Source organism: Vombatus ursinus, unplaced genomic scaffold, assembly GCF_900497805.2.
Source record: "Vombatus ursinus unplaced genomic scaffold, bare-nosed wombat genome assembly UNPS02014909.1, whole genome shotgun sequence".
Taxonomy (NCBI): Eukaryota; Metazoa; Chordata; class Mammalia; order Diprotodontia; family Vombatidae; genus Vombatus; species Vombatus ursinus.
The window spans coordinates 17,649,339-17,669,542 of record NW_020954687.1 but is presented as its reverse complement, the minus strand read 5'-3'; positions in this window follow the sequence as shown (position 1 = coordinate 17,669,542).

The following is a 20,204-nucleotide window of genomic DNA, read 5'->3' as shown; positions in this document are numbered from 1 at the left end:
GATTTGGATTATAAACTAGTTGTATTGGAGAAGTAAGATTACATATGGCACACGGAGAGATTATCAATTCTATCAGCTTTTACAATTATATATTAAGGAAATCATTCAGGTAATGGATTTTTGCTAGCATAGGAGGGATTTGATTTTTTTTAAATACCAAACTTCCTAATGCCAATGGTTTGGAAAGGGTTCCTGATTTAGCCTGGGAAATGTCACTTCCTCAGAAAAAAAATTTAAAAGATAATAGAAAATCAACTCTGTTTGGAACGGTTTATGTTACATTTCACCTCCAGTTAGGAACTCTCAAAGACAAATTTAGAAGCATGATTCCCAGTTAAGAGGGGTTATTTGGTTGTTGTTCAGTTGTTTCAGTCATATCTGACATCATGACCCCATTTGGGGTTTTCTTGGCAAAAATACTGGAGTGGTTTGCCATTTCATATTCCAGATCATTTTACTGAAGAGGAAATATGGCAAACTGGGTTAAGTGACTAGACCAGGGTCACACAGCTAGTAAGTATCTGAGGCCATATTTGAATTTATAAAGATGAGTCTTCCTGACTCTACCCTGGGAGCTCTATCTACTGTAACACTTAGTTGCCCTAATTAAAAGGGTTTAACAAATAATATTAAGTTGCTTTTATGTTTTGTTTCTAGCACTTCACCTCCCAGACATAGTGCTGATTGTGTTAGTGTGCTGTCAATCTTATGTGAATCAGCAGCAGTACCCAATAGCAGGAAAAAAAAATAAATGTAATCTTTGGCTGCATTAATATAGTAAGAGTTTCCAAAGGAGGGAGATGAGCAGTTTATACTTTGCATACTGTTAAAAATAATAAGCCTCATGTGTTTGTGAACAAATTAATTTCTAATTACTTTTTCATCATCATTTTTGCTGTCAATGTTTAAAGCATATTCTTGAACTAGAGTTGGTAGTATAGTCTCTAATGCACCAGGTTACACTGGACAATTCACATTACAAGTCTTGACCTCTTTTTCACCAATTTGTTAAATGAAGATAAAATTAATTAATTTTCTCAAAAGGATATTCAAAAGATTAAGGATACCTTATGAATAAAATGCTTGGTGAAGCTAATGTGGGTGAGTTCATATTAGTTGAGTAAGTTAATAATCTAATATGAATTAAGGTAAATCTTCAAAATATTTTACCTCAGAAACTTGACCAAAAATTCTGTCAATTTTATTGCACAGAAAATATTGATTTTTTATATTTAGATGTAGATGTAGGGCATGTGATAAAGATAAATATTTTCATGGAAAATTGTCAATTCCCTTATGACTCCCCAGTTGCCCAGTTCCTCCCCATGTCATTGTATACTGGCTTGCCCTTACCAAAGAGTGTTTAAAATTTCCATTTTCCTCCTACCCATAAAATGTTTGGCTCATTTCCTAAGCTATATAAACGTGGATGCTAAATGGGATGAATTAGATGAAACAATTTCAACTAATGTGCCTGGTTTATAAATTACCCTCCCCCAAATAAACATAATGCTTTGACCCATTGAACCATATAATGATAGAACTAGGATGAACCTTAAAGATAATCGAGTTCATTCTTTCATTTTACAGATGAGGAAATTGAGTGAATCAAGTGAATTGTCTCACCTTAGATAACCTAAATATTCAGTGACAGAAACAGGACTGGAATCTAGATCTCATCTCCTAGGCTAGTTAAGACAGGGAGAAATTATATGCTGAGTTTAAAGTTTTGTTGGCTTATTAAAAAGAAAATTCTGATATATTCTGAAATATTGCTCCTCCTTAATGCAAACCTCTCCCCATCATCTCCACTTTTAGCAACAACCATAAAAAAACTTTTATGGTATTATGTAATATTGTTTAGCTATGGATACCAGGCAACTGCTTAATGGGATTTAAATGGTAAATATGCAGCTACTGTTGTTCTGATGGGGGCAGGGAAGAAATTAGATATTGTCTGCCAGAGAAATGGCTGGTTTAAACGACATAATAACGGGCCTTGTAATGTAAAATTTCTTTTTCTTTATGTTCCACCTAAAAGGAGAAAGGAAAGGGTGAAATTGGAAAAGTGAAGGGATCTTTCTCCTGAGATACTGCCAACAGGTAGCCAGATATAGTAGCAAATCCAATTACAAAACAATAAACAATAATCAGAGAAAGGTGAAGGCCAAATCAAGATACAAATATAAGCGTATAGTAGCTATCAACAACAACAACAACAATAATAACAACAATAATAATAATAATAATAAAAGCAGAATAGGGATTGAACGGTAGGGATTAATGAATCTGGCAGCCTCAGACGTGATGTTATATTTGTTTCTAGGTTTACTTATGGCTGATCAATACGGTACAGTTGCTATTAGAGACAATTATACATAAAATGTTTCTAATCATATCAAGTTGTTTATGTTTTCTTACTTTAATATTGATCAGATGACATAGTAAAGTTATTATAAAACATTGATTTGCCTCCTGTTTACATATAACTGAATTAAATGTAACATCTAAATTGTCATAACTTTTTTTTTAAATTTACAACCAAGTATTCATCAGGGTCCTCTCTCCATTCACATTCCTTTATCTTCATATGTAGCTCTTAATTATGAGAGTTCCTCTCTTTCTACTTTCCCCCATTTTACATTATTTCATTAGGATGTTTCAATATTCCTATGTATATATCTAATGTTTTTTAACATTTACTTCAACATCGTATTTCAAAATAATAATGTTCCATACTCTATTTGATTGTTCTCTTATAACTGGCCATTTAGATTTTTTTTCTATTAAAATGTTATAAAAATCTTTGAACAGAGAGCTCCCTTTTTATTTTGAAATGTTTCAGCAACTTTTATTACTGGTTAATTAAATTGGAATGATTTTTTTAATAATAAATTTATTTATTTTTTTGTTTTCAACATTTACTTCCATGAGATTTTGAGTTCCAAATTTTCACCCCATCTCGCCCCTCCCCCCACCCCCAAGATGGCATGCATTCTGAATACCCCTTCCCCTAGTCTGCCTTCCCTTCTATCTCTCTGTCCCTTCTCTGATCCCCTTCCCCTTTTATTTTCCAGTAGGGCAGGATAGATTTCTGTACCCCATTTCCTGTATTTCTTATTTCCAGTTGCATGTGAAAATATCTTTTTCAACATGTGTTTTTAAAACTTTGGGTTCCAAATTTTCTCCCTTCCTCCCTCCCCACCCACTCTCATTGATAAGGCAAGCAACTCAATGTAGGTTATACATGTGCAGTTATACAAAAAACTTCCATAGTAGACATGCTGTGAAAGGCTAACTCTATTTCCCTTAATCCTATCCCACCCACCCCCAATTATTCTATTCTTTCTTTTGACCCTGTCCCTCCTCAGAAGTATTTGCTTCTTGTTACCACCTTTCCCAATCTGCCCTCCTCTCTATCATCCCCTTACTCTCTTGTCCCTTCCCCCTCTATTTTCCTGTAGGGTAAGACAAATTTCCATACCCAATTGAGTGTGTATGTTATTCCCTCCCTAAGTCAAATTCTATGAAAATAAGATTCACTCATTCCCTCTCACCTTCCCCCATTTCCCCTCCACTGTAAGAGCCTTTTCTTTTCTGTTTTTTTTGTGAGAAAGTTTACTCCATTCTACTTCTCCCTTTCTCCTTCTCCTAGTATAATCCTCTCTCACCCCTTAATTTTATTCTCCAGATATGACCCCTTCGTCTTTAACTCATCCTGTGCCCTCTATCTATCTCTCTATCTATCTATCTATCTAGCTAGCTAGCTAGCTATCTCTCTATATCTATATATACATACATATAATTTTTTTCCCCTCCAACTACCCTAATACTGATAAATGTCTCATGAGTTACAAATATTATCTTTCCATGTAGGAAGGTAAACAGTTCTACCTTAATAAGTCTCTTATGATTTCTCTTTACTGTTTATTTCTTCATGTCCCACTTAAGTCTTGTATTTGAAAGTCAAATTTTCTATCAGTTCTGGTCTTTTCATCAAGAATGCTTGAAAGTCCTCTATTTCACTGAATTACCATTTTTCCCCTGCAGGATTATACTCAGTTTTGCTGGGTAGGTGATTCTTGGTTCTAATCCTATCTCCTTTGCCCTGCAGAATATTATATTCCATGATCTGTGGTCCCTTAATGTAGAAGCTGTTAAATCTTGTGTTATCCTGATTGTGTTTCCATAATACTTGAATTGTTTCTTTCTGGCTACATGCAATATTTTCTCCTTGACCTGAGAACTCTGGAATTTGGCTACAATATTCCTAGGAGTTTTCCTTCGGGGATCTCTTTCAGGACGAGATTGGTTGATTCTTTCAATTTCTATTTTGCCCTCTGGTTCTAAAATATCAGGGCAGTTTTTCTTGATCATTTCTTGAAAGATGATGTCTAGGCTCTTTTTTTGATCATGGCTTTCAGATAGTCCAATAATTTTTAAATTCTCTCTCCTGGATCTATTTTCCAGGTCAGTTGTTTTTCCAAAGAGATATTCCACATTGTTTTCTAATTTTTCATTCTTTTGGATTTGTTTTACAGGGTCTTGATTTCTCATAAAGTCACTAGCTTCCAATTGCTCTATTCTAATTTTTAAGGAAGTATTTTCTTCAGTAAGCTTTTGTACTTCCTTTTCCATTTGACCAATTTTGCTTTTTAGGGTATTCTTCTCCTCATTGGCTTTTTGGACCTCTTTTGCCATTTGGGTTAGGCTATTTTTTAAGGTGTCATTTTCTTCAGTATTTTTTTGGGTCTCCTTTAGCAAGCTGTTGACTTGTTTTTCATGACTTTCTTGCATCACTCTCAGTATTTCCTCTACTGCTCTTACTTGCTTCTCAAAATCCCTTTTGAACTCTTCCAAGGCTTGGGACTGATTCATATTTTTCTTGGAGGCTTTGGATGTAGGAGCTTTGACTTTGTTGTCCTCTTCTGGTTGTATGTTTTGATCTTCTTTGTCACCAAAGTAAGATAATATAGTCTGACTCTTTTTGTGCTGCTTATTCATGATCCCAGCCAATTACTTGAGTTTTAAACTGTTTGTTAAGGTAAGAGTCTGCTTCCAATGTGGAGAATGTAGTGTCCCAAGCTTTGGGTGTTTGTACAGCTGTTTTCACAGATACTTCTAGGGACCTGTAGATTTTCAGTTCTTCCAGGGTGCTATGATAAGCGGTGAGGTGTTTCTTCTCTACCACCACAACAAGCTCCACCATGCCAGCACTCCTCCTCACCCCAGGACCGCCCCTCAGAACTGTAACCCAGATCCAAGCACGGGCAAAGCAAGAGATTACTGCCTCAGTTCTGGCAAAGAGATCCCTGCATTCCCCCTCTGATCAGCCTCTCAATTCCCCCTCAGTCTGTGGGCCAGAAGCTCAGGAAACTGTCGCTGCCCCAGACCATGCTCAGGACTTGTGGCTGAGACCTAGCTCCTCTCTCACAGCAGTAACAGACTTTTCCCACTGACCTTCTAAGTTGTCTTTGGCATTCGTGGGTTGAGAAGTCTGGAAACTGCCACAGCTGCCCAAGATTCAGTCCTCTGAGGCCTGCTCCAGGCTCTCTGTGGCCTGCATGCCCATGCCGAATTGCACTCCTCTCCCTGCCCAGTGCAATATATCTTTCTGATCAACCATTCAGGCTGTCTTTGGCTGGAGATTTGTTTCACTCTGTCTTTTTTTGGGTTCTGCTACATTAGAATTTGTTTAGAGCCATTTTTTATAGGTATTTGGAGGGGTTTTGGAGAAGAGCTCCAGTAAGTCACTGTTTTCCCTTTGCCATCCTGGCTCTGCCCCCCCCCAGAATGATTTTTATAGAACAATCTTATATCTTAACCAAACTTGCTGAACATATCAATTGTCAAAATTCTTTTTTCTGTTGATTAGTTACGGTGTCTAAATATACTGTCATGTCAAAATGAAAACTATTATTTTCCCTCTTCCTTTCCATTGTTAATTCCTTAATATTCTTTTCATGTCTTCTTGTAATTATTATAATACTCTATTTGGTGGGAAATCTTGCCAAGCCCTTTTGAGGTTTGCTTAGCCATCTTTGTTGTCCAATTGGCTGCTGAACTCTCACCTGTGGCTCCAAGAAGCTATAACATATGTATAGGCCACACCTCAGTAAAAACATCTTAGCAAACTGGTTAAACCAGGTTGAAGTTAACCAACAGGCCTCCAACCTGTCAGTGAGTTAAGGGGATGCCTATCCCAAGCACATGGAGACTTATATGAGCCGAATGGATAGATGAGAACAATTTGTTCCAATTGCCATTAAGATACTTGAAGTAGGTGCTATGGAGCACTTAGGGCTTGGTCAGACATTAAGGTACCAAGGTCATCCACTGCATCCTGGGTCATTGCCATTCATTCTGACTTTTGTCTTGTCACTGGACTTGAATGACTCTGGAAGAAAGAGTGAGGCTGACAACTTTGTGCACTCTGCCTCACTTAAATTCAATATATGCACAAGTTATCAACCTCATGATGTTATTGGTCCTCATAGAAACAAAGGACAAATAACAATAATACTCTGCCATATCAACATGAAGAAAAGGGTCATCCTTGTTTTGTATTTCTTTGTAGTAGGAATTCTTCAAATATCCCCACATTAAATATTATTTTGCAACTTTGTTTGCCAGAGATACTTTTTACTTTATTGAGAAGACATCCTTTAATTCTTTTCATTTTTTAATGCTGTGTCATAATGAATGACTGTTGGATTTTATAAAGCCTTTTTTCTGCTCCAAGTGCTGTTATCATATTGTTTGATATGTTTTAAAATACTTTATAAGTCCTATTATGTCAGTTTTTGATGGTGAATAAACCCTGAATACCCAATCAGAAGCCTATTTGCTCAAAATGAATATTATTTTATATATTTCTTTATTATCTTTGTTAATATTTTACTTATATTTGTGCCTATACCAATTAGGAAATATATTATATATTTTAGCATTATTTCTGCAAAGTTTTTAAAATTTTCCTATATTTGTCCAACTAAAGATAATTGAATAGTATTCTATTTTGTTGTATTCATGGATAATCTATACAATTTAATCATTCTCCATAATAAAGTGTGAAATAATTCTGTGAATCCAATTAGTAAAGATGAAATATTTCAGGAAAATCCTTGAATGATTTCCCTTTTTTCTTTCTCTCAAATTGCTCAATTTAAATTATTAATTTCCTGTTTGTTGGTTTAGGCAACATACATATGTTTAAGATTATCATCTACTTCATTTTCATCCTCAAACTTGTTAGACTATATCACGGTGTCGGTTTCCCTTATGACATTCTTAACTTCCTGTGTTGTTGTAGTGATCTAACATTACAATTATAAAATTAATGTTGGGAGGGATCTTAAAAGAAATCTAGACATACTTCTTCATATTACATATGAAGAAACTGATGTCCAGAGATGGTAAATTACTTGCCAGAAGTTACACAGGTAGTAAATGACTCAAGTTTTAACTGAAGCAATTTGCCCAAAATCTTTTCTTTCCATGAAAGCATACTGCCTTCTATACTTTCTCTTTTTCTTTTTACCTCTACATATTCTCACCATCCCCTTTTTGTCTCTTAATAATTTGAAACTATTCTGTCTTAAAAATATTTATAATTTTAATTTTCCTTTCATTTTCTATTTATTTGTATTCTGAACTTTAAAATCTCTCTCCTCCCCCTCTTTGCCTTTCCTTTTATCTCCCTATCACCCTTCCTTTGTACTATTGCTTTGTACTTCCCCACTTTCATTTTACCCCTTTATAACTACAAAATGACATTATTGCCAACTACCCTGTTTCTTCTCAACAAGTATAATGAGTCTATGGGGAAGTCTAACACTCACTTTGGTGGTTGTGCAAAGTACCATATTTAGAGGTAGTGGTGATATCTCTATGATTCTCAGGGAATGGGTGATATTCCATACTCTAGCATATACATAAAGTATGAAATATCACCCACTCTCCATCTAATAGCATCCCTCTCTTCATTCACAATGATCCTCAAGCACAACATTCTGCAAGATGTCTTTTTTTTTTTGTTTTTTGAGGCAATTGGGATTAAGCAACTTGCCCAGGGTCACACAGCTGGCAGGTTTCAAGTGTCTGAGGCCAGATTTGAACTCAGGTCCTCTTGATTCCAAGGCCAGAGCTCTATCTACTACATCACCTAGCTGCCCCCAAGATGTCTTTTCTAATCCTGCCAACTGATAGTGTTTTCTCTCCCAAACTACCTTGTAATTAACTATTTGACATTCAATCCTTTATTTTTTTTAACGTGTGCATTTTAAAATTTATTCATTTGTTGTCTCCTCCATGAGAATTAAAAAAAAATTGGGGGGGTGGGGTATTTTATTCAGGCTACTTTTGCTCTAGCCCCTAATACACTGTGTGTCACATGATGGTTTAAAAATGTTCACTGACAGATTTAAGTAAATGCACAATGTATATGAAAGTAATATGTAAGACAATTTTATGATATGAGATAAAGCACTTTTGGCTGGTAGGGCAAGAAGATTAGAAGTAATATAAAATTTAGACTTGAGGTAAACTCTGAAGATAGATATTCTAAGAGGTAACGGTATAGTGCGAATTACTAACCTCTCTCTAAAATGATTTGCATGAGTCTTCTGAAATATCTTGTATCCATTCTCTTAAGTTTTAGTTTTAAACCTTTGAAACATATAATGTACAATGGGAAAAATAACATATATCAAATATACATATTTTAACATGTTTTCCTTTGAATAATTAGAGAAAAATAAAAAATAGTGCATATGAGAAACTGATCTATATAATGTTTACTTTGTGGTTTTATCATTAAGAACATATCTATATCAATATAGTAATATGTATGTAAAAGTCAATCAAGTTTAAAAATGATAGGTAAACATGAAAATCTTCACTGAATTAGCAGGTTAAGGTCAATTAAAATTTTAAGTTATGATCCCCCAATTATAGTGGCAATAGACACATATAAAACATCTCTTTGTTTTCATTTTGTTTATGCTCTTGTTCACTGCAAATACTCATTTCAGGGAATGGTGAGTCAACCTCATTTATATGATCCTGGAACTTTATTTTTTTTTCTTTTTTGTTAAAATCATTTTTTATGATTACATGTAAAAACAATTTTTAACATTCTTTTTTTTAAAATTATGGGTTCCAAGTCCTTTACCTCTCTCCCTCTTCATTTTCTCCCTGAGAAAGCAAGCAATTTGATATAGGTCATGCATATACAATAACACAAAGCACATTTCCATAGTACTCATATTGTGAAATAAAGCACAGACCAAAAAGCAAACACACAAAAAATAAACAAATGGAAAAATAGAATGCTTTGATCTGCAGTCAGATTCCACCACTCCAAGAATTAGTTTAAATCCCATCTTTTTTTAGGAAGCCTTTCCTTGCACCCTTAGCAGTTCTCTCCCTCCTTCCCTCTGTTTTCATCACAGGTCCTTTGGAATTGTCTTGGATCATTGTACTTATGAGAATAGCTAAATCATTATCATTTGATCATCATAAAATATTTTTGTTGCTCTGCATAATATTCTCCTGGTTCTGTTTACCTTATTTTTCATCAGTTCATGTAAGTCTTTCCAGGTTTTTCTGAAAACACCCTGCTCATCACTTCTTGCAGCACAATAGTATTCCGTTGCAATCATACACCACAACTTATTCAGCCATTCCCTAACTGATTAGCATCCCCTCAATTTCAAATTCTTTGCCACAACAAAAAGATCTGCTAAAACTTTTTTTTTTACAAATAAGCCCTTTTCCCATCTTATTTTTTAATCTCTTTTGGATATGGATATAGTAGTGTTATTGCTGGGTCAAAGGGTATGTACAGATATACAGCCTTTGGACATAATTACAAATTGCTCTCCAGAACGGTTGAATCTGTTTACAAGGCTAGCAAAAGTGCATTATTGTCCCAATTTTCCCACATCCCCTCCAACATGTGTCATTTTCCTTTTCTGCCATATTAGCCAGTCTGATATGTATGAGATGATAGCACAGAGTTGTTTTAATTTGCATTTCTCTAAATAGTGATTTAGAGTACTCTTTCATATAACTATAGATAGATTTGATTTCTTCATCTGAAAACTGCTTGTTCATATCCTTTGATCATTTAACTCCGTTCTCTATGTATTTGCGAGATTTGGCCTTTATCAGAAAAAAAAACCTTCCCCTCCCCCTTCACCAGCAGTCTTGCTAATCTTGGCTGCATTAGTTTTGTTTGTACAAAAACTTTTAAAATTTAATATAATCAAAATTATCCTTTTTGAATTATATAATATTCTCTATCTGTTGTTTCAACATAAATTCTTCCATTCTCCATAAATCCGACAAACTATTCCATGCTCCCCTAATTTGCTTATGGTATCACTTTTTATGTCTAAATCATGTAATCAATTTGATTTTATCTTAGCATACAATGTAAGATATTGGTCTGTACCTACATTCTGCCAAACTCTTCCAGTTTGCCCAGCAGTTGTTTTTTTTTTTTTTTGGTCAGATTGTGAATTCTTGTCCCAAAAGCTTAGATCTTGACGTTTCTCCAACAGTAGCTTACTATGTTCTTTTACTACTGTATATTGTGTACCCTAAGCCAGGGGCTTAGTCAGTCAGTTCCTTCAGTCAAAGGGCTGCACTTGAGGAGCTATATGGCAACATGCAGCCTTGAGACCTTAATGCACCCCTGAAACTATTCCACTGACCCCCTACTCTATCTCTTGGTCAGTTGGAGATTGTTTTAATGATTACCATGTTGTGATACAGTTTGAGACCCGGAACTGCTAAACCACCTTCTTCAACATTCACCCTTCCCCATTAATTCCCTTAATACTCTTGAACTTCTGTTCTTTCAGATGAATTTTGTTATTATTGTTCTAGCTCTATGAAATACTTTTGGTAGTTTGGTATGGAATGTTATGGAGTAAGTAAATTAATTTAAGTAGAATTATTTTTATTTTATTTTATCGACTCAGCCTATCCATGAACAATTAATATTTTCCCAGTTGTTTAGAACTGCCCTTATTTCTGTGAAAAGTGTTTTGTAATTGTGTGCAGATAGTTCCTGGGGTTGTTTTGGCAGGTAAAATCCCAATATCTATAGTTATTTTAAATGGAATTTCCTTTTCTATCTCTTGGTGTTGGTCTTTGTTGGTAAAATATATGTGTATGTATGCATGTATATGTATTTACATATTTATATATGTACACATATACTGATGATTTATTTTGGGCTTTTTTGCAACTTTGCATTATTACTGATGATAATCTGCAAAGAATGATAGTTTTTTTCCTCATTGCTTATTTTAATTCCTCCAATTCCTTTTTCTTCTCTTATTGCTCTAGCTAGCATTTCTAGCACAATATTCAATAATAGTAGTGATAATGGGGATCTTGTTTCACTCCTGATCTTATTGGGAAGGCTTTTAGCTTATTCTCATTACAGAAAAAGTTTACTGATGGTTTTAGATAGATACTATTTATAATCATAAGGAAAACTCCATTTATTCTTATGAGCTCTTGTGTTTTAATAGAAATTGGTGTTATATTTTGTCAAAAGCTTTTTTCTGCACTTATTGAGATAATTATATGATTTCTATTGGTTTTGTTAATGATGTGGACAATTATGCTGATATTTTTTCTAATATCTATATTGATCCATATTCATGGAATAAATCCTACCTGGTTGTAGAGTATAGTCTCTCTGATACATTGCTATAACCTCATTGCTAGTAATTTACTTAAAATTATTGCATTAATATTGATTGCTACACTTACTTTTTAAATTCATCTTTAGCTCTTTACCTTTACTCTGTGTATGTCTCTCTGCTTCAAATGTGTTTTCTGAAAATAACATATTTTAGGATTCTTGTTTTTAAAGCATTCTGCCAATTACTTCCTGTTTATGGATGAGTTCATCTCATTAACATCCACAGTTATGATTACTACCTATTTATTTCCCTCCGTCTTGCCTTTCACTCTTTTTATTTTTCTCTGTTTTTTTCTTTCACCCTGTCCCTCCTCAAAATTATTTTATTACTGACCACCATCTTCCCAATCCACCCTTCTTTATATCAGTCCCTCACTCCTTTTCTTATCTGCCTTCCCTCCTACTTCTTTTTAGGGAACGATAGATTTCTATACCCAACTGAGTGTTTATTTTATTCCCATTTTGAGGCAATTTTGATGAGAGTAAAGTTCAAGTATTGGTGCTATCTCCTCATTTTCTTCTCCACTGTAAACTTTCTTGTGTGCCTCTTTTACGTGAGATAATTTACTCTATTTTATCTCTCTCTTCCTTCTCCCAGTGCCAAATCTGCTGGTGCCAAGCCACATCTCTGGAGAAAATGTATATTAAATAAAATAAGATACTTGCTTTTTGAAATAATGATCAATAATTTTAATATAATTCAAGTTAAAAGCTGCTCTTTTTGATATCTGTAGATTGATATACTAGGAAATAGAACCTAACCCTAAGGGTTATAATAGAATTGATGAGGAGTACATTGACAAGGTTATCTAACCAATTTTACTGCAGAAAATTCTATGTGTTTATATATAGATTGGATATAGCTTTGAAAGGAATTCTGTACCAACTCAGGTTTTAATCTTAATATACTTCTGAAAAGTATTTTTGGTAACTTTTTCTTGGGTCATAAATCACTGAAATAAACAATATTAAACTTGCATATATCACAACCCTATAGAAATTATAGAAATGAATGCTGAGGGATTACTGAAGTACATGATTAAAGAACACACAACCATAACATTGATTTATCTGATTGTATATAAATCTATGTATTACTAAATAACTGGAATATTTTGAAGAAGTATGTTGAACTATGTTTTTTTTTTCCTTGAGGACATAATCATGTAGAGGATGGTGTGGAACCTTCCAATGACATTGGCATTACTAGACTAAATTTGCCTTCATGTATTTGTTTTTTCATTGTCAGTAAGTAGCTTTCATAGAATATGGCCTTTAACTTTTCACAAAAATACGTGGTTTATATAACTAATCCTTTCAGTCAAAATTGAGATAGTGGACCACATAGATATGACCTGCAAACATTATAGGGGTGCACTTCATATAATTTTACCTTAGAAAGGAACCTTAAAGGTTTTCTAGAACAATATTTTATTGATAAGGGAATTGAGGTGCCATAACTCATCCAAGCTAATTAGTGCCACAACAATGTACCAATTCCTAGCTATTTAGAAATATTCTGATGTCTACCATCAAATAGAAACAAAAGGAACCAAATGAGAATAACATTAGTTTTCATTTGAATATCTTATTGTGAATTAAAGTATCATTTTATAAGATAGCCAATGAAACCTTTCAACAATTTACATACTAAATATTTATATGATGTAGGTCATTTTAAAAAATATTAGACTGTGGAGTTGAGAGATTTCCAAGGTGATAGTATTTTATGCCTTTAAACATATGTTGTCATTAGCATTTTCTTTTTTCATGTTCAGATGTTGAGGCGTTTGGTTTCAATGAATAAAAGTAGGAATGGGATTGAATGGTATTAAAATGTAATGAAGGTATAATAACCTTCAACAAAGTGTTTTAAAGCTATTTCATGCTATACATAGTAAAGCCTATAATGCCTTAGCACGACATGGATCTGATTATAATGAAGGTGGAAATATATCACTTATATTCATAGCAAAATATTTACAACTATCTGATTAGTTCATGGGATGCCAAATGAAAATATTAACCTTATGTCCATTGACCAGCATGGAATGACAACCTGTGGATTATTATTAATTACTAAAACTACTCTATATTTTTCTAATCTAACATGCTATTTCAAAAGTGAATTAAATATAAAATAAAATGTTCATTGATGTTACTGGTAATAAGTAAACTCACCACCTTGTCAGATAAGTATTATATTTTGATGAAAATTCATATTTATTGAGCTTCTTTCATCCAAGATTATTACATAGTTTTACAAACACCTATTAATTAGGGAAAGAAGGATAAGTTGCATAAGGTAGAATTCTAATTACATTTTAAATCATTCTCTTGAATTACAGATGCAAAGTGATTGCAATAAAGGACTACTAGCAATATTTATGTGTGCATCTGTTTTAATGATACAAAGATTGAAAGAGTACTGCAATGCTCTGTCAATAAACTTGAACAATCACTGAAACTTTTGAAGAATATAAAATGATTATGTAAATATAAGAGCTGGTTCCTTTAAAGTAATCTCCAAGGTAAAATATATACCAATTCAAAATATTTAATTATCATAGGAAATTTTTTGAAATATAGAAAATTGGAAATGGTGATTTTATTAATTGTCCATGAATTTCTGAGAGTATGTAGAAACTTAGAAAAGCTAAGGCTAGTTTGTTATCCTCAAGAAAGAACAGTTGTTTAGGCATATATCCAGATGAATATTCTGAGCTAGAAATTCAAATCTCCTCCTGGAAAACTTTTTTGGTTTAACATATGGAAGACAATGAATAGTAAGAACTTTTGGCTATGAAATTGATTGAAAAATGGGATTATTTAAGATTTATTTATAGGAGTTTAACCAAATTGAGGACAGAAACTGATGGAGTTGGCGTTCTCATTCCAGTTGTCAAATTACTGGCCAAAATGTCCTCTTAAAAATGTCAGTTTTAAAAGAAAATAATATATATTCTCTCCATAGCATCTGATACTTCTAAAATATTCTCTGTCCATCTTTATTAAATGCTATGGAACATATACCATTCTACAATCACCATTAAAGTTCTTAGAAGGAAAACAAATGTGATATCCTCAATTTATGAGAATGATTAAAATTTGAATAATTTTACTTTCTATCAGTAATGTTTATAAGAACTACACTAAGTGGCACAGTGGATAGAAGAGTGGACCTGGAGTCAGAAAGATATAATTAAAATTCAGTCACAGACACTTTCTAGCATATTACCGTGGACAACTTTTACCCACTTTATCTTTCTTATTTGTAAAATGGGGATAATAAGAGAACATATCTCCCAGGGTTGTTGAAAGGATAAAGTAAGATAATGTTTTTTAAAATGCCTTGAAAACCTTAAGTTGCTATTTAAAATATTTTTTATAATTTCTTTTTATTAAAAGCTAGCTATAATTGTTATTGTCAACATTATTATGTATAAACCCTTCCTTATGGTTTTAGAAAGAAATATAATTAAAATAATAAAGCCAGGAATATGTTACTAAAACCTTTCTTTCTGAATAAAAATAATAAGTCAATTTATCCATTTTTATCATAAATTTAAGACAATAATGGTATGATCATGCTTGAATCAGGTACATTGTGTGTATATAGAGAGCAAGTGTATCTTAACCTTTAATTATTGTTTCTCAGATAAATAGTCAATGAATCTTTTTTGTTGTTGTTCAGTCTTTTCAATCATATCTGACTCTTTTTGACCCCCTTTGAGGTTTTCTTGGCAAACATACTGAAGCAGTTTATCCTTTCCTTCTTCAGATCATTTTATAGATGAGGAAACAGGATTAAGTGATTTGCCCAGGGTCACACAGCTAGTAAGTGTCTGAGGCCAGATTTGAACTCAGACCTTCTCAACTCCAAATTCAGCATTCTACTCATTTTGCCACCTTATCTACTCCCCACCCCCAGAAAAAATAAAAATAAACAAACACAGAAAAACTCTAAACCCTGGTTGAGGCAATAAAAAAGCTCATTTCATTACTGAGAATCATCCAATGCTCTAGTTTCTCACTAGAGTTATGATTTATCCTTATTTTTGACCCAAACAGTACTCTAAATTTTATCACCATTTAATTTCCACCTGTAGGGCATTGGCAGGCTAATCCCTAGATTTAATATCTAACCCAGCAAAATGCAAATCTGAAGACTTTGGCAGAGCAAGAAATTTGTCTTAGAATTATGGTCTCTCAGTTGGGATTTTTATAACACATTTGTTCTCCCATATACTTTGCCCTTCTCTTCAGAATTCCTTGGGTATCATGGCTTTATACTTTGCACTTTTAATATTTAGTGTTTAGACATAACCCATTCTTTTCTTTTACCCTTCAGTGGTCTATCTGCAGTTGTCTTTGAAGGAATATCTAGGGAATCTGTATGTGTCATCCCAACTCTGAACCACTTTTCTTGCTCCTTACACTTGGCTTCCCCCTGTCACCTGGCACTCAGGGATTTCCCTCAATCCTGCTCCATAATGAAAACATAGAAAGAGAAGGTGATTGGGCCAGAGCTTTGGAGCAAGTCTAACCCTCAGGAGAAGCAAAGAGAAAAAGGAAATGTATGTACTTTCTTCCATAAACTGGAATTTCCGAGGAACTTCTGGAACATGTAGCATATAGATAAAGATACTTTTTTTTTTAAATTCCAGTACTTACCCCCTCTCCCTCTTGCTACCATGTTCCCTAGCACCTGGGATGAGAGATCAATCTGGAATCAAGATTTCATCTTCTTGCCTTCAGCTTCTAGACTCACTCTCTATTCACAGTTATGTTTTCTGTGATGAATATACTCACAAAGATTACTATATATGATTATGTTTTATTCTTAGTTTCCATTTGGTTTTCCATTTTGTAGTGGTCACAAACCTCTGCTAATTATTAATAAAAATGCCAGCTTGTATGGATGATTGTACAATATCAGCTAATTAACACCATTTTGTCAGTGACCATTGGGAACACTTTGACCTTTTAAATCTCCCCATCTGCATCACTAATGATTCTTTAAGTGGGGCATAATCCTTAGGGTGACAGTTTAGTACACTTTGGAAAAGCATACACACATGCCCAGGCATGCAAACCATGACTCCTCCCCTTGTTCACCATGCAATAAATAACCTCAGACCAATAATAGTGGTAGATAGCCACAATTTCAAAAATTGGCAGATGCTAATTATTGGAGTAATTAGATTAAATTTGAGAGTAGAGTCCTCTCAATTGAATTTATTAATTTCTTAGATTCATAAAATTTTATACCTTATTGAAAAGATCTTTATTGCTTCACTATCTATTTTGTGATGTTGTACCACTTGATGTGTGGTAAAATAAGAAGAACACTGAATTTGGAGTCATAGGATCTGAGCCCAAATCCTGGTTCTGTTACTGACTTCTAATATGTGACTTCAGTGAAGTCACTTAAATTTGATGGGGCTCAGTGTCTTTATCTATAAAATGATTGGGAATAAGTAGGGCTAGATAATCTCTGAAACTGCCTCCAGATTTCAATTCATCATCTTACAATTCCCAGGAATCTTTTTTTTTTTGCTTTGTTTTTCTTCCAATTAGGTTATATTAGTATACTAACATATATTAATATACTTCTCTGTGTATTAAAGAACTTAGTTTAGGACTTAGTTAGATCTCTATATATTGTAGAACTCTGCTAGTAACTTAGGCCCCTTGAGGGTAGGCACAGTTTCTTTTATGTCTTTTTATCTCCAGAACCAAGCACCTTATGAGTTTCTAGCACTTAAACAGTATCTGTTGAATTAAATCAAAGCACATACTACATGCAAGCCACTGACTTAGGTCCTGCTATAGATAAAAATGAGAAGCAAATAAAGGAGCTGACAATATACTTCTAACATAATTGCACATAATAAGCATTTCATAGAAAGCAGGAAGATTGAAAATAAATCTAGAAATACAATTTGGAGACATAATGTTCCCAAAGTTGTTCCACCAAGCCTTTTCAACAAGCAACAACAACAAATTTATTGTGAATCAAAAGGTTAATTTGATGTAACATTCAAAATATTCTTTACAATTATTTACTGCTGAAGGCATCATTAAACAATTTTCAGTGTTAACCTTTTGGACTATCTTTGTGAACCCCTAAGCCAATCAAGAATGATTAAGTGGAAACCATTGTCTTTTCAATAGAACACAACTGAAGATTTTTGGTTAGAGAAGTAACAAAGCTCAGATCTGTGTAGTAAGAATAAGTATAAAATTCAACAAAAAGGGCAGAGCCAAGATGGAGAAGTAGAGCAGAGGTTTGCTTGAGATCTCCCCAAAACCCCTCCAAATACCTGCAAAAATGACTCTAAACAAATTCCAGAGTGGCAGAACCCACAAAAAGATAAAATGAAATAAATTTCCAACCCAAGACAACCTGATTGGTTGATTGGAAAGGTCTATTACACCAGGCTGGGAGAGGAGCACAGTTCAGCATGGGTGTGCAGGCAAAGACTAGGACTCAGTGAACTTGGAGCAGGCCTCAAGAGACTGAATCATGCACAGCTGTGGCAGTTTCCAGACTTCTTAACCCACAAACACCAAAGACAAGTTACAAGGTCAGTATGAAAGGTCTGTGACCATAGTGAGAGACAAGCATGGTCCTAGTCCCAGTCCTGGCTCAGCCCCAGGATGGCAGCTGCTTCAGGAGCTCATTGCCCCACAAACTGAGGGGGAATTGAGGGCTGATCAGAGGGGGATTGCAGGGATCTCTTTGCTGGTGCTGAGGCAGGAATTTCTTGCTTTGTCCATGCTTGGATCTGGGTCACAAATCTGGGTGGTGAGACTGGGGCAATGGGGAGCACTGGCATGGTGGAGCTTGTGGTGGAGGTGGATAGGAAATCCTCCTCACAGTTGCAAGGCAGAAAAAAGTGCTTGTGGTTGCTCACAGATAAGAGCCCAGTCCAGGAAAGGAGTAAACACCTCTCCCTTGATCATAGCACCTTGGAAGAACTAAAAATTTACAGGTCTCTAGAAGTATCCCTGAAAACAGCTGCACAAAACCCCCAAAGCTTGGGACAGTATATTCTGCACACTGGAAACAGACTCCTACCTTAACAAGGAGTTTAAAATTCAAGTAATTGGCTGGGATCATGAACAAACCTCACAAAAAAAAAGTCAGGCCATAGAATCTTCCTTTGGTGACAAAAAAGATCAAAACATACAACCAGAAGAAGACAACAAAGTCAAAGCCTCTGCATCCAAAGCCTCCAAGAAAAATATGAATCATTTCCAGGCCATGGAAGAGCTCAGAAAGGATTTTGAGAAGCAAGTAAGAGAAGTAAAGGAAAAACTGGGAACAGAAGTGAGAGTGATGCAAGAAAATCATGAAAAACCAGTCAACAGTTTGCTAAAGGAGACCTAAAAAGTACTGAAAAAAAAATAACACCTTAAAAAATAGCCTAACCTAAAAGGCAAAAAGAGGTCCAAAAAGCCAATGAAAAGAAGAATGCCTTCAAAAGAAGAATTGACCAAATAGAAAAGGAAGTCCAAAAGCTCACTGAAGAAAATACTTCCTTAAAAATTAGAATGGAGCAATTGGAAGCTAGTGACTTTATGAGAAATCAAAACATTGTCAAACAAGACCCAAAGAATGAAAAAATGGAAGACTATATGAAATATATCATTGGAAAAACAACTGACCTAGAAAATAGATCCAGGAGACATAATTTAAAAATTATTGGACTGTCTTAAAGTCATGACCAAAAAAAAAAAAGAGCCTAGACATCATCTTTCAAGAAATTATCAAGGAAAACTACCCTGATATTCTAGAACTGGAGGGTAAAATTGAAATTGAAAGAATCTACCCATCACTTCCTGAAAGAGATCCCCAAAGGAAAACTCCTAGGAATATTGTAGACAAATTCCTGAGTTCCCAGGTTAAGGAGACAATCTTGCAAGCAGTCAGAAATAAACAATTCAAGTATTGTGGAAACACAATCAGGATAACACAAGATTTAGCAGCTTCTACATTAAGGGATCAGGGCTTGGAATATAACATTTTGGAGGTCAAAGGAGATAGCATTACAACCAAGAATCACCTACCCAGCAAAACTGAATATAATCCTTCAAGGGAAAAAATGGTCATTCAGTGAAACAGAGGACTTTCAAGCATTTGTGATGAAAAGACCAGAACTGAATAGAAAATTCGACTTTCAAATACAAGACTCAAGAGAAGCATGAAGAGGTAAACAGAAAAGAGAAACTGTAAGAGATTTATTAAGGTCAAACTGCTTACATTCCTACATAGAAAGATGATATTTGTAACTCATGACACCTTTATTAGGTTAGTTGGAGGGAAAAAAAATCATATGTGTATATAGATGGATAGACAGACAGACAGAGAGAGACAGATAGATAGATAGAGAGATAGAGAGGTAGATAGATAAATAGGTAGATAGATAGATAGATAGATAGATAGATAGATAGATAGATAGATAGATAGATAGAT